At 41.8% G+C, this 13,295-nt stretch overlaps 1 protein-coding gene and 1 pseudogene across 4 annotated transcripts in view; both read left to right on the top strand.

Moving 5' to 3' along the window:
• NRPC2 (nuclear RNA polymerase C2) overlaps window positions 1-13,295 on the top strand; it is a 111,768-nt gene that overhangs the window by 61,774 nt on the left and 36,699 nt on the right. The window lies entirely within an intron of this gene.
• Window positions 11,140-12,011, top strand: LOC148802263 (protein ZW2-like; annotated as a pseudogene).

Raw genomic sequence — 13,295 nt, 5'->3', positions numbered from 1 at the left:
TACATTGGGTCTAGGAGTCCATACCCTCTTATATGGCTTGGAGGGATCCAAACAAACCTGATTAAGACAACCAAGCAAGACAGAAAGAGATTCAATTTCATCATCCCTAAGTCCTCTATGAAACCCAAAATCCCAAGTAGGATCTAAGGGTGTTCCCAAAGGTGAGACAAATTTTGAGACCACCTCTTTTTTGTACAAAGAAACAGATGATAGCGAAGGGAACAGATCCTTTAAAGGTGTGTCTCCTACCCAAATATCCTCCCAAAAATGAATAGTGTTGCCAGAACAAACTTCATACCTGATAAAATTGAGGAATTGAGGAAGGGTGTTGTGAATGGCCTTCCAAGGTGCTGCTAGGTTAGCTTGCCTTGATACACCAGCATTCTATCCATTCTCTGACCTCCCATGAATGCTTCCCACCACCTCATGCCACAATCTCTCTCTTTCCATGGCCATCTCCACAACCATTTCCCTAACAAAGCTTGATTTTTTCTAGTTACCCTCCCAAGTCCCAAACCCCCATCTTCTTTACTTCTACACACAATTTCCCAATTAACCAAGTGATCCTTTTTTTCTTGTCCCGACTCCCATAAGAAATCTCTCATCAACTTCTCAAGTTTCCTAGCTTCCCTAACTGGTATCCTAAATACAGACAAAAAATAGGTAGGTTAGTTAGCCAAGGAAGCTCTTAGTAGGGTAATTCTCCCTCCTAAAGAGACATAATTCCTCTTCCATGAGGCTAATCTCTTCTCAAACTTTTCTATCACTAGGGTCCAAAATCTACTCTCCCTAGGATTTGGCCCTAAAGGAAGCCTTAAATTTGACATAGGCCAAGCAGAGGTGGAACACTCAAGACACTCCGCTGTAGCCTCGACCTCCCCTAGGATTTGCTACCTTTTCGCTAAAACCTCCATCACAAAAGATCATTAGGTCATCTGCAAATTGAAGGTGGGTGACGGGGACTTGGTGTCTCCCTATTCTCCAATCCTAATGGCATCTTCACTGTCACCCTTAGTAATGATCGTACTAATCACATCAGCTACTAAGGTAAAAAGGAAGGGTGAGAGTGGATCCCCGTGCTTGACACCCCTGCAAGCTGGAAAAAAGTCCCTCACCATACCATTTACCAGAATAGAGTAGTGACAAGTACTGATACACCAAAAAATCCAACTACACCACTTGTCCCCAAATCCACAGTTTCGCATAACCTCTAATAGAAACTCCCAGTCCACCAAATCATAGGCCTTTTCAAGATCCAATTTACAAATGAAACCTCTCTTCCTAGACCTTTTCATTTCCTCCACACACTCATTCACAATTAAGATCTGATATGTTATTTTTCGCCCCTAAATGAAAGCCCCTAGGTTTCACTAATGATAGAAGGGAGGACTGTTTTAATCCTTAACGAGTGCACCTTAGCCAGAATTTTATAGAAGGGAGCATTGTTTAGCACTGTGAACCCTAGTTGAGGACTGATGTCAGCAGTCCTAGTATTGGCCGCAAGGAGGGACACTCTCTTTACAGTTGCAGTACTCGAAGTTCAAGTGGAGATGCATAGCACAATAGTTGAGAATCCTTAGCTTCAGGTCGGTTACCAGCCCAGAACTCCTTGCTTGCTGTTGTAACTGAACTGTTTCAGAACTGTGACAGTCTCGACAAGTCTGAAACTGTGTCGAGTGCTGTCAGAACCTGCTGTGATCATTTCGGCTAATCAGAATCTTCTCCAGAACTGGTTCAGAACCTTCAGAACTGCTTCGGCTAGTCTTAATCAGTGTCACCTGCACAGTGGCTGCAGTCAAGATGTCTTCAATACCCAGAGATGTTTCTTCTAGAGATAACAGGCCTGCGGCAAGTGGGAATTGTCACCAGCAACAATGATGACAACTCACAAAATACACCAACAGTGTCTTCTTCTCCTATGGGACAGGTTTTTGATTCCTCTGGAACTGGTACTTTGGGCTTCACTGCTAGTGAGGTAGAGGTCCTTAGCAGGGCATTAGCCCGTGTAAGAAATAATTCTTTTGCTTCTACATCTCTTGCCAGATCAGGTACAGTCTCTGCCTTCAATGCCATTGGCTCTATTGACTCTACTTCTTGGGTTATTGATTCCGATGCTACTGACCAGGGTAAGATGAGAGTTGCTGACGGGTCTTTCTCCACTATCTCTGGAAAGGGAATGGTTGACCTAAGCAAGGACCTCTCTCTTAAATCAGTTTTACATTTTCCCAGTCTTACCTCAAATCTTTTGTCTGTTTCAAAACTTACCAAAAATTTGAACTGTAGTATAACCTTTTTTCCTACTCATTGTGTCTTCCAGGACAAATTGACAAGGAGAACGATTGGGTGCGGTCATGAGTATGGAAGCCTCTACTACCTTGATGCAGACATCGTTCAGCCTTACAAGCATCTGCTGCTAGTAGTCCGGAGAGTGTGGAGTCAATAGCTAAGCCGCATCTTTGGCATGTTAGGCTAGGTCATGTGTCTTTCTCTTCATTAGAAATGTTGTTTCCCGAATTGTTTAAGGGCATTCCAAGTCAGAGTCTAACCTATGAAGTATGTCAAATGTCAAAACAATGTAGAACTATGTATCCAATTTCTAGTAATGAAATTTGTGCTCCTTTTGATTTGGTTCATTCTGATGTCTGGGGCCCTTCACCCATTGTTTCCTTTGATGGCTTCCGTTACTGTATCAGTTTTATTGACCACTACTCTCGTTGCACATGGATCTACCTGTTAAAAGGACGGGATGAAGTACCACGGATAACCATGGCATTTTGCAAGATGATTGAAACACAGTTTAATAAGAAGATTAAACAATTCAGGTCAGACAATGCTGCTGAATACTTTGAAAAATCTTTGAACTTATTCATGGAAGATGCTGGCATACAACATTAGTCATCCTGTGCTTATACTCCTCATCAGAATGGGGTTGCTGAGCGCAAGAATAGACATCTATTGGAGACAGCTCGAGCCTTACTATTGCAGCACAAAGTCCCCAAGCAATACTGGTCTCAAGCTGTACTTTCTGCATCATATCTGATAAACCGGATGTCATCTAAGGTGTTGGGTATGAAAACCCCTTTCTCTGTTTTGTGCCCCACTCTTCCAGACTTTCCCCTTCCTCCTCGGGTCTTTGACTGTATATGTTTCATACATGTGAAGGATCCAAAGAAGACCAAGCTAGATCCTAAGGCTACAAAGGGAATATTCTTGGGGTACTTTCCTACACAAAAGGGTTACAAGATTTTTGAGCCTGTTTCCAAGAGAAAGTATGTCACCAGAGATGTGGTCTTCTTTGAGTCTCAACCCTATTTTCAGTCTTCTCAGAATCCTCTTCAGGGGGAGACTAGTTGGATGGAAGAGGCTTCTCATTCTCCCTCCTTTTTTGTTCCCATATCTGCCTCGGGTCTTCCATCCTTTCCTCCTATTCCTTGTTGTGACATTCTGGGTCAACCCAGTGAGGCTCCCACTGTGCTGGTTACCTCTCCTGATGCTGCAGATGTTCCTGAAGGCTCCAGTAGGCAACAAAAAGAGATACTTACATATAACAGAAGAAAAAGGGGCCCTCAACCTCATGACAGCAACCGGTTGCACTCGGATCAATCTGTCTCTACAATCCAAGGTAATTCCAACTCTCATACTTCTGATTTGGATCTTCCTATTGCTCTTCGTAAGCCTATCCGCTCATGCACCAGCCGACACGCCATTGTTAATTCTCCTGCCTATCACTCTTTTGTGTCATCTCTTTCCTCTGTGCGTGTTCCTTCTAGGTACTCACAGGCTGTGTTTGATCCAAGGTGGAAAGAAGTTATGAATGAAGAGATGAAAGCCCTAATGAAAGCAAGAACTTGGGAATTAGTGGATCTGCCAGAGGGGAAGACCACTGTTGGGTGCAAGTGGGTGTTTACTGTAAAGCACAGGGAGGACGGGTCCATTGAAAGGTACAAGGCCAGACTTGTGGCAAAGGGGATTACTCAGAAAGAAGGGATTGGCTACAAAGAAACTTTTGCCCCAGTAGCAAAGCTCAACACAATTCGGGTTCTATTGTCACTAGCAGCAAATTTTTCATGGGAACTTCATCAGTTGGATGTGAAGAATGCCTTCTTAAATGGTGACTTTCATGAAGGGGTATTTATGGAACCTCCACCAGGCTATGGCTTTGGTAGAAAGGTGTGCAAACTGAGGAAAGCATTATATGGGTTGAAGCAATCTCCCCGTGCATGGTTTCAGAGGCTCTGTGGGACCATGAAGAAAGTGGGGTACACTCGGAGTGGTGCAGACCATACCTTGTTCATAAGGAGACAGGATAGCAAACTTACTGCACTCATTGTTTATGTGGATGATATGGTAATTACCGGGAATGACTTGGAAGAGATAAAAAGACTGAAGGAGTTTCTAGTTTTTGAATTTGAGATCAAAGACTTGGGTCATTTGAGATATTTTCTTGGGATTGAAGTTGCCAGGTCAAGAGAGGGAATCTACATATGTCAGCGGAAGTATGTTCTTGACCTCTTAGAGGAAACAAGCATGATGAGGTGTAGTCCAGCAGATAGTCCAATAGAACGGAATCATGGCCTGCAGGAATCAGTAGGGGAGGACTACTGTGATAGAGAGATACCAAAAATTGGTAGGGAAGCTGATATACTTATCCCTCACTCGGCCAGATATTGCTTATGCTGTGCATGTTGTCAGTCAATTTTTGCACTCTCCAAAGATCCCTCATATGAAAGCAGTTGAAAGGATTCTCAAGTACTTGAAGATTTGCCCCGGAAAGGAAATTCTCTTAAGGAAAAACAATAGAATTGAAATTAAAGCTTATACTGATGCAGATTGGGCTGGTTCTATGGGAGACAGAAAATCAAGTTCAGGATATTGTACATTTGTGGGAGGGAACTTGGTCGCATGGCGCAGTTAGAAGCAGAATGTTGTGGCTAGATCAAGTGCAGAAGCAGAATACCGAGCTATGGCACACGGGGTAGCTGAACTCTTTTGGCTCAGAACTCTTCTTAATGAGCTTGGTATTAAGGCTAAGGGTCCTCTCAGGCTCTATTGTGATAATAAAGCTGCTATCAACATTGCCAACAATCCCGTGCAGCATGACAGGACAAAACATATTGAAATTGATCGACACTTTGTCAGAGAGAGAATTGTTTCAGGAGAACTCTATGTGCCTTATACTCCATCAGAGATGCAAATTGCAGATGTATTGATTAAAGGGCTGACAACAACAAAGTTCAGGGACATACTTGGCAAGCTAAACATGATTGATATCCTTGCTTAGTTTGAGGGGGAGTGTTAGCCCATACGTTAGTTCAAGTTATTCTGTAACTGGGCCTGTGTTAATGGGCTTAAGCCTGTTTAATGTTTTAAGTTACTGGGTGTCCCATCACTAATCAGGGGCATTCCAGTAATTACTTGTATCTTGTACTACATTCAAATATAAATAATAACATGATCGACTGGCTAGTACAGTTCGACATTCCTGCATCTCTTCTTCTTCTTCTTCTCCTTTTTGCTACTTCGGCTACAGTAGTTTAGCTTTCACTTATGAAACTTGATCCCCTTCCATCTTACTCCCCTCTCCTCCTCACCCCACCAATCCTTCACATATTTTCGAATCTAAAAGGTTTGGATCCTGTAGGAAAAAACTTAGTACCTATCTGGATAGGACAGTGATCGGAGGTGATCCTGGGTAACACTCTAGCAACCAAGTTTTCCAAACTATTCTCCCAGGCAAGGTTAAATAAGAACCTGTCCAACTTCGGACACAAAGTGGTTTCCTGAAGGTTGGATCAAGTGTAACTGGCTTGCAGTAGAGGTATTTCCTTAACTTCACATTCTTCAATAAAACCATTAAATTTCCTCATGCTTGTTGTAACTACTTGTTGGGGATTACTGGTTTCATTAGAGAATCTAATGACATTAAAATCCCCACCCAAGCACCAAGGGCCATCCCATAGCCCCTTGATTGCGAATAGTTCCTTCCACATCTTATTCCTCTCTCTATAGGAATTAGGGCCATAAACATTGGTTAAGACCCATACACACCCATCCTCTACATTCTTACACTTAATGGAAACTGAGAATCTGCCTATCAATTCTTCCACTACTTCCACCACATCCTCCCTCCACATTGTTACGATCCCCCTTGAGGCTCCCCAAGGAGGTCTACATTCTAGACCTCCAGAAACTCCTCACCCATCTCCCATCTAATTCCATCATTTTGGATTCTTGTAACAGCACAATATCGGGTTTTTCCCTTCGGAGTAGGTCTTTGATCACCCTTCTCTTTCTTGCACTCCCTAACCCTCTTACATTCTAGCTAATAATTTTTGTCGAGACAAAATAGCAAAAAGCCCATGAAAAGGCCATAATCTCCTCATTTTAGGCCCTTCCTTCTATCCCCTCTACCACTAAATACTAAATCTCCCTCAATGTCTGAGATTAGCCTTTTCACTTCAGATCTTTTTTTGTTCTTTGTTCCTTTTTTCCCCCACTTCCTAATACAACAATCATCCTCTTTCTTTTCTCCATTCTTTCCAGCCAATGTCTAAGGAAGAATTTTACCCTGCTCAAACTTATTTTGGCTACAGCATCTCTCTAAGAATCCTTCCTTTTTTTTAGTACCTCCATCATTGTACAGATCAACTCCCAAATTCTGTCTGCCTCCCCCTTACTACTTCCTTCTATCACCCTCTCTCTTCCTTCCACTATCACCCTCTCTCTTGCATCAGAACCTCCTGGATGGGAAGCTGGAATATCTGTTACAGGCATAGCAGACAAGTCAGTACCTAAAAAAGAATTGACACCCATACCTGGTAGGACGGGGGTAGGACTAGAATCACTGGAATTGAGTTGCTGATAGGCAACAAATGGTTTTAAGGCCTTTCCCCTTTTTGGACAAAGTTGTGATGTAGACATAGTGAAAGAATCACTTCCTGACGACCTACCCACTTGGAAATCCTTTCTCTGTGTTTCCGACACTGGAATACCCACATCCATCCTCACGGCCGATTCTTGTCCCTCTCCACCAACATCCTGTAATTCATTAGACTCAGGGTCAGCTCCCTCGACGAAGGGAAAAAGAGTTTTAACATCTTTAGGACCATTTTCTTCGCCATTTCTTGTCTTCCCGCCACCTGCCTCTTCAATCTCTTCCTCTAAATACAACAGCTGTGTATGCAAACTTTCTATTTCAAGTAAATCATTGATGCTTTTCGGAGACAAACTTCCCAAACTTAAAGTTTCGTCTCTATCAGAATCGTCACTGCTGTTTTGTTCACTAAACCAATCTTCAAACCCTGTTTTGTTCAAATCACTAGGCTTCAGGTATCTCGTGTTGCGCCTATCTGGTGAGAGACAGTTCGCCAGGTTGGATGGGACCCACTGTAGAGAGCCTCGCGACTGAGAGTCTTGAGATTTTGTGCCTGAACTGTTCGACCGAAAGGAGGGATTCGGGGTAGAAGAAGATAGACGCTTAATCTCGTCTATCAGCTCATCCCTCTTACCGGTCACGTGCTTACTTAAAGGGTCCCTTGGCCCATCTGTCTTGTAATGGGCCTTGGGCTCAAAACTTGTAATATAAGAACCCAACTTTAAAGCCTTTACCTGAGTTGCCTTCTCCAGCCTACCAGAAAAGGGATCCACTCGACTGGGCCCATTTTCTAAGTCTTTTCCTCCCACGTGACCTCTTAACAAATCACGCCCCCCTATTTTAATGGTCAAACCAGCAACCCTCCCTGTCTGAGGTTGCTGGTTCAGCCCTCTCCCTTTAGACACTGGTAAATTTTTGTCTATTTCCCCCGACACCACCTTTGCAAAAGAATTGCCATTTGTCATAGCCTTTTCTTGCTTTCTACAGGTTTGACCTTCCATCTGCCCCAAAGCTTTTTGTCTTCCCAGAATTTGTTAGCCCTTTTTAGTGAAACATTCCTTCCCATTTGAATTAACCAATCTCACAAGTCCACGCAATGCTTCTTCTTCCTCCTCCCCTCCTACCATACGAGCCTCCTTCCACAGCCCTGCTTCAATGGAGGATGCTAGCCACACAGAGACAAAACTCTCCTCTGTTCGTACCTCTACCTTTCGTGGAATGTCTTCTGGTTTCACACCACTTAGCAGGATTGCTACTGAATAAAGATCACCCCAGAAAGCTCCTTTCAAGATTCCTCCACACAATACTGCTATAGACTCTGCTACTTGTTTCCACAGATGAAAAGGCAAGCCTATTACACGCACCACCACACCATCTTCGACAAATAAATCCTTGGAGTTGGATGTTGGATTCCATTTAAAGACTGTGAATGATCCGAAATCAGCCTGAACATTGATAGCTGATATTTCCAATTCATTCTCTACTGGATCTAGGAGGGCTTTACTATTATCGTAGGGGGTTACTATGAAGACACTCTTCAGCTTCAACCTGGTTTCCAGTAAATCAGCTACCCTCCTCCAGTTATTAACCTTTTCCTTGGCTTTTATCACAAACTTACTATCCCACTCTTCTCTCTCTAGACCTCCCACCATTCTGCATTGGCCTTTTGTTTTTGCCTTGACCACTGACCCTTGTTCTACGCTGCTGTTGCTAAGATATGCCTTCTCCTCCCTTATGGAGGATTTTTTTATCATTTGCTACTCTTTGAGCAACCAGTCAACTTCCCCCCATCCTTGGCTCTGTTTTCCTGCTGGTAGACACAGCGGTTGCCTTCGTCCCTCACCAAAAATTTCAGCCAAAGCTATGAAGAAGCCTTTTCTATTCCTCTTACATTCAACAACATATCTTCTCCCATCTAATGTACTAAAATCCTGCCAGTTTATCTGCTTCCCTTTTGAACAGGCTCCAGCTATGAACTCTCTTAGCCACTCGATCACTTCTAATCCTTCCAGCAATATTGTACCCTTTTTCGCTTCCCTTACCTTCAGGTTGACCTTCTCCTTGATTCTCCTCCACTGACCTGCCTGCATGAACTCCATTTCTCTAATCTCTTGTTTTGAAGTTTTTTACGACCATTCCCTCTTAAAGAATTGATGGATAGAAAAGGGAAAGGGATTTTACATCACATTAGCTCCTTGAAGTACTGCAATTCAAACATATAAAACGTTTTCAAGCATGTATAACCTCTAATCACTTTTTTCACTCAATTGCATTACTTCAAGTAGCTAATGTTATGTAAAACATATTACAGTCCTGATTCTACGAGCCGCCTTTGTGCCACGCCCCTTGAGGCTAGCCCAAACAAGTCCATGTTAGGTGTTAAATTCTTAGTTCTCTCACAAAAAAAATAATGAATTTATACTTTTTATTGCTTTTTAAGAAAATATTTTATTAGAATGAATGAAAATTTCAAAGCATCAAATTTTCAAAAGGCACTCTGTTAAAAAAAAAGCAAAAAAGCAAACCCTAAAATGTGCTTTTTAGGGTTCGGTGAGCGAACGAATATTCAAAAGGTGCTCTGTTAAAAAAAAGCAAAAAAGCATCAAATTTTCGAAGGCACACGTCTATGCGCACCATTCATGTACCTTTTGAAAGGGCTGCACCTAGGACCTAGGTGAGGTGCATACCCTAAAATGCGCTTCACCTGTGCACCTACGCGAGTCTTTTAAATCATTGGGAAGAAGACTTAGAGCATTGTCTTTTTCTTTTTCTTGAGGAAGGAGATGGATCCTATGATTTGATTCATAAAATCTAATAAATTCAATTAAGAATCAGTTCCCTACTTTGTCATTTTTTGTTTATACTCCATTTTGTCAAGGGAGACTTGTTTTAAAGTCCTTACTAGGAAATGATTTGTTCACATAATTTAAGAAAAGACATTGGATTTATTTTCTATCATATGTACGTTAAAGAGCCATTGTATGTGAATTATTTGACTTTAAAGTCAAACTTGATCCTTTTTTTTCAATAATTAGTCAATGTGATCGTATCATCTTAGGCTTTTATTGTCCAAGCAGTAAATTCTGTTGTTTTAGGTACGTGTATTGTAGATATGGATTAAAAACATGGTAAACTACCTTCTTGTATATTTAGCCTTTTAGTAATCTATACTCAGCTTTTTCTTGTTCTTCCTTCTTTGCCTTTGAATCTTAATGGGGATCTTGGGTTTCGGAGGGGTTGAGGGGTGAGGAGGCTTATTGGTTTCAGAGCTTCTTCTCCTTGATAAAGTTTTCTTAGAGCCTACTAATTCTAATAGATGACTTTGGTGCCCAAGTCCTGAAGGCATTTTTTCTTGTGCATCCTTTTTTAAAGCTCTTTGCTAGTCCCCCTCCTCTTTGTCCTTTCCTTGGAAAGAAATTTGGGTTCAGCCGATTCCCCCTAAAAGTAAGGCTCTTTGTTGGAAAGTGGCTCTTGGGAAAATTAACACTTTGGATTCATTGCAAGAAAAGACCTTCTCTATGTATTTCCCCAAATTGGTGCTCTCTATGTAAATCCGACGGTGAATCTTGCATTCATCTTCTAATTTCTGGCTCATTTACTAAAGAAATCCGGGATTAGTTTTTTTCGTTGATAAATTAACACTTTGGTTTCAGAGCTTCTTCTCCTTGATAAAGTTTTCTTAGAGCCTACTAATTCTAATAGATGACTTTGGTGCCCAAGTCCTGAAGGCATTTTTTCTTGTGCATCCTTTTTTAAAGCTCTTTGCTAGTCCCCCTCCTCTTTGTCCTTTCCTTGGAAAGAAATTAACACTTTGGATTCATTGCAAGAAAAGACCTTCTCTATGTATTTCCCCAAATCGGTGCTCTCTATGTAAATCCGACGGTGAATCTTGCATTCATCTTCTAATTTCTGGCTCATTTGCTAAAGAAATCCGGGATTAGTTTTTTTCGTTGTTTGAGTGTAGGTTGGATATGCCAACAGAGATTAAAATGCTGTTTGATCCATCAACCTTTGGATTTTTGAAGAGAAGGGGAAGAATAATGTGGAGATGCACTACAACAGCAGTGATCTGGACATTATGGGAAGAAAGAAATGCAAGAATCTTCCAAGAGAAGGAAAGAAGTAAACAACAGATTATGGAGTGTGTTATGATCAGGGTTATATATTGGTTGCAAAAATTGGACCTCTTGAATTGTTTCTCTTTCGATGATATCTGGATGAATTGGAACTTCATAGCCTTTAGTGCAGTACAAAAAATTAAAGCAATGTCGGTTTGGATTCCTCCCATTGAAGATTGGTTGAAACTAAACTTTGATGGGAGCAGCCAAGGCAACCCAGGTCTGTCTAGCATAAGAGGGGCTGTAAGAGACAAGGAAGGAAATTTAAAAGCCATACTTTCAGGACCAATGGGACATGGTGTACAAGAAATGAAATGAAGTTTAAATGGATCACACAACAGATGATTATAATTAGGGGTTCTTGCCGATAAGGGCAACTTTTGACCCCTAATATCAATAAAAATAATTTTTTTTAATATAATCTCTAAAATAGGTTACTTTTTTTTAAAAAAAATATCAAATCAGGGCAAAAATCCTATTCACCTCCTTCCTTCGAACGATTCACGCGAGCAGGACCTTACAGATCTCATCGTGAGGGTCCTGACACACTACCAACAGTACTTGGAGGAGAAATCCAGAGCGGCTCACAGGGATGTGTTCCTCGTGTTGCTGCCCCCCTGGTTCAGCTCCTTAGAGCGGGCCTTGTTCTGGATCGGCGGATTCAGACTTGGACTGGTGTTCCGGCTCGTTGCCAATTCCGTTGGGGACTTGTCGCAGGACCAAGTGCAGAGAGAGGAGAGGATGGAACTAGCGAGGCTACAGGAGAGCGTAGTGGCGCCACCCCTGTCTGAAATTCTGAGGTGGGGAGGCGGGGAATGCCAATTCTGTGCCTGAAAGCATGATAACTGAGTTCGAGATTTTGCTGGAAGTCAGACTTGCTACAAGCAAACACTGCAACCAAAGTGATTCAGATACTAAGCCCTGTTCAGACTCTGAGCTTTTTAGCAGCCGCAGCGCAGCTTCAGCTCAGGATTCGATGGTTGGGGTTTCAAAGAGACGCCAAGCGAGAGGGTAAGTAGAAACTGTTAATACCCTTTCTCTCTCTCTCTCTCTCTTCTTCTTCACATCTGAGTTGTTTCAAACTCAGAGCAGAACGGTGAGATCCCTCTGCAAAGAAGAAGAAGAAGAAGAAGGTGGGGGAGATCGGGGGTGGGGAAAAGTTTGCAAGGAGGAAGGAGGCAAACAGTATTTTTGCCCTCATTTGATATTTTTTCTCAAAAAAGTAGCCTATTCTAGAAATTATATTACAAAATTTATTTTTATTGATATTAGGGGCCAAAAGTTGCCCTTATCGGCGAGAATACAGTGGGTGGGAAGGGAGGCCAATGAACTGGCTGATTCTCTACTAAGCAAGGGGTAACTAGGGATCAGATGTAGTGGTCCCATTTGTAAATCTGCTATATATATTTTTTAAAAAGTGAGGCTGCACCTCGTGCCTCACGCTGGGATGCTTGTAACAGAAGTAATCCTTTTCTTCTAATGAAATCTAATGATAGTTATTTATCAAAAAAAAAAAAAATCTATATTCAGCTTTTTGACAAGTTTGTAAATGATTTAAATATACTGTACTACTAACAATTCGATTTGATTTAACTTTTTGATTTATGTATATGATTTAAATATTCATTGTCACCAAACCAGTTTGAAAGAGAAGAGCAAGAGTTCTTAGGTGTGTATGAACAGATTACTCGACCCCCACCCCAAAGAGCCATATATGTTAAATAATATCAAGAATTACATAAGAGTCCTTGGAGGACTAAAAGATAAAAAGTAGAAAATACAAAAGCGCCCTTAGAGGGGCTGAAATAGAAATACAAAGAATATGAAAAGAACAGGACTATGTATAGCAGGGACTATAGTAATACAATACATTAGAATTCTTCACACTCCCCCTCAAACTGATGCTGGAACATAAGCATCGGTTTGCCCACAAGAAACAGATGTCTAGATCTTGTCATGGGCTTCGTAAATATATAAAAAATCTGGAGGTCTGAAGCTACATGAGGAAGAGAGATGGAGCCAGCAAGAAGCAAGTCTCTAATGAAGTGACATCCACTTTAATATGCTTAGTCCTCTCATGGAACATTGGATTGGATGCAATCTTTATGGCACTTGTGTTAGAGTCTACCATAAAGACACACCACCCTGCGTTAGCATAAGCCCTCAGCTGAATCGGAGAGGTGGAAGGAAAGAAGAGTCCTTGAGATTCAGCTTCACGAACATTACGAATAATTCGATGTACAACTGTCATGTGGGGTTGACGAGGAGCTCAAGCAAATTAACTCACAACTTGAACCACATGA

The sequence above is a fragment of the Nelumbo nucifera genome, chromosome 2 (genome assembly GCF_055504915.1).
Source record: "Nelumbo nucifera cultivar China Antique chromosome 2, China Antique-T2T, whole genome shotgun sequence".
Taxonomy (NCBI): Eukaryota; Viridiplantae; Streptophyta; class Magnoliopsida; order Proteales; family Nelumbonaceae; genus Nelumbo; species Nelumbo nucifera.
The sequence above is the reverse complement of the archived record's forward strand: the minus strand, read 5'-3'. Positions and strand labels throughout refer to the sequence as shown.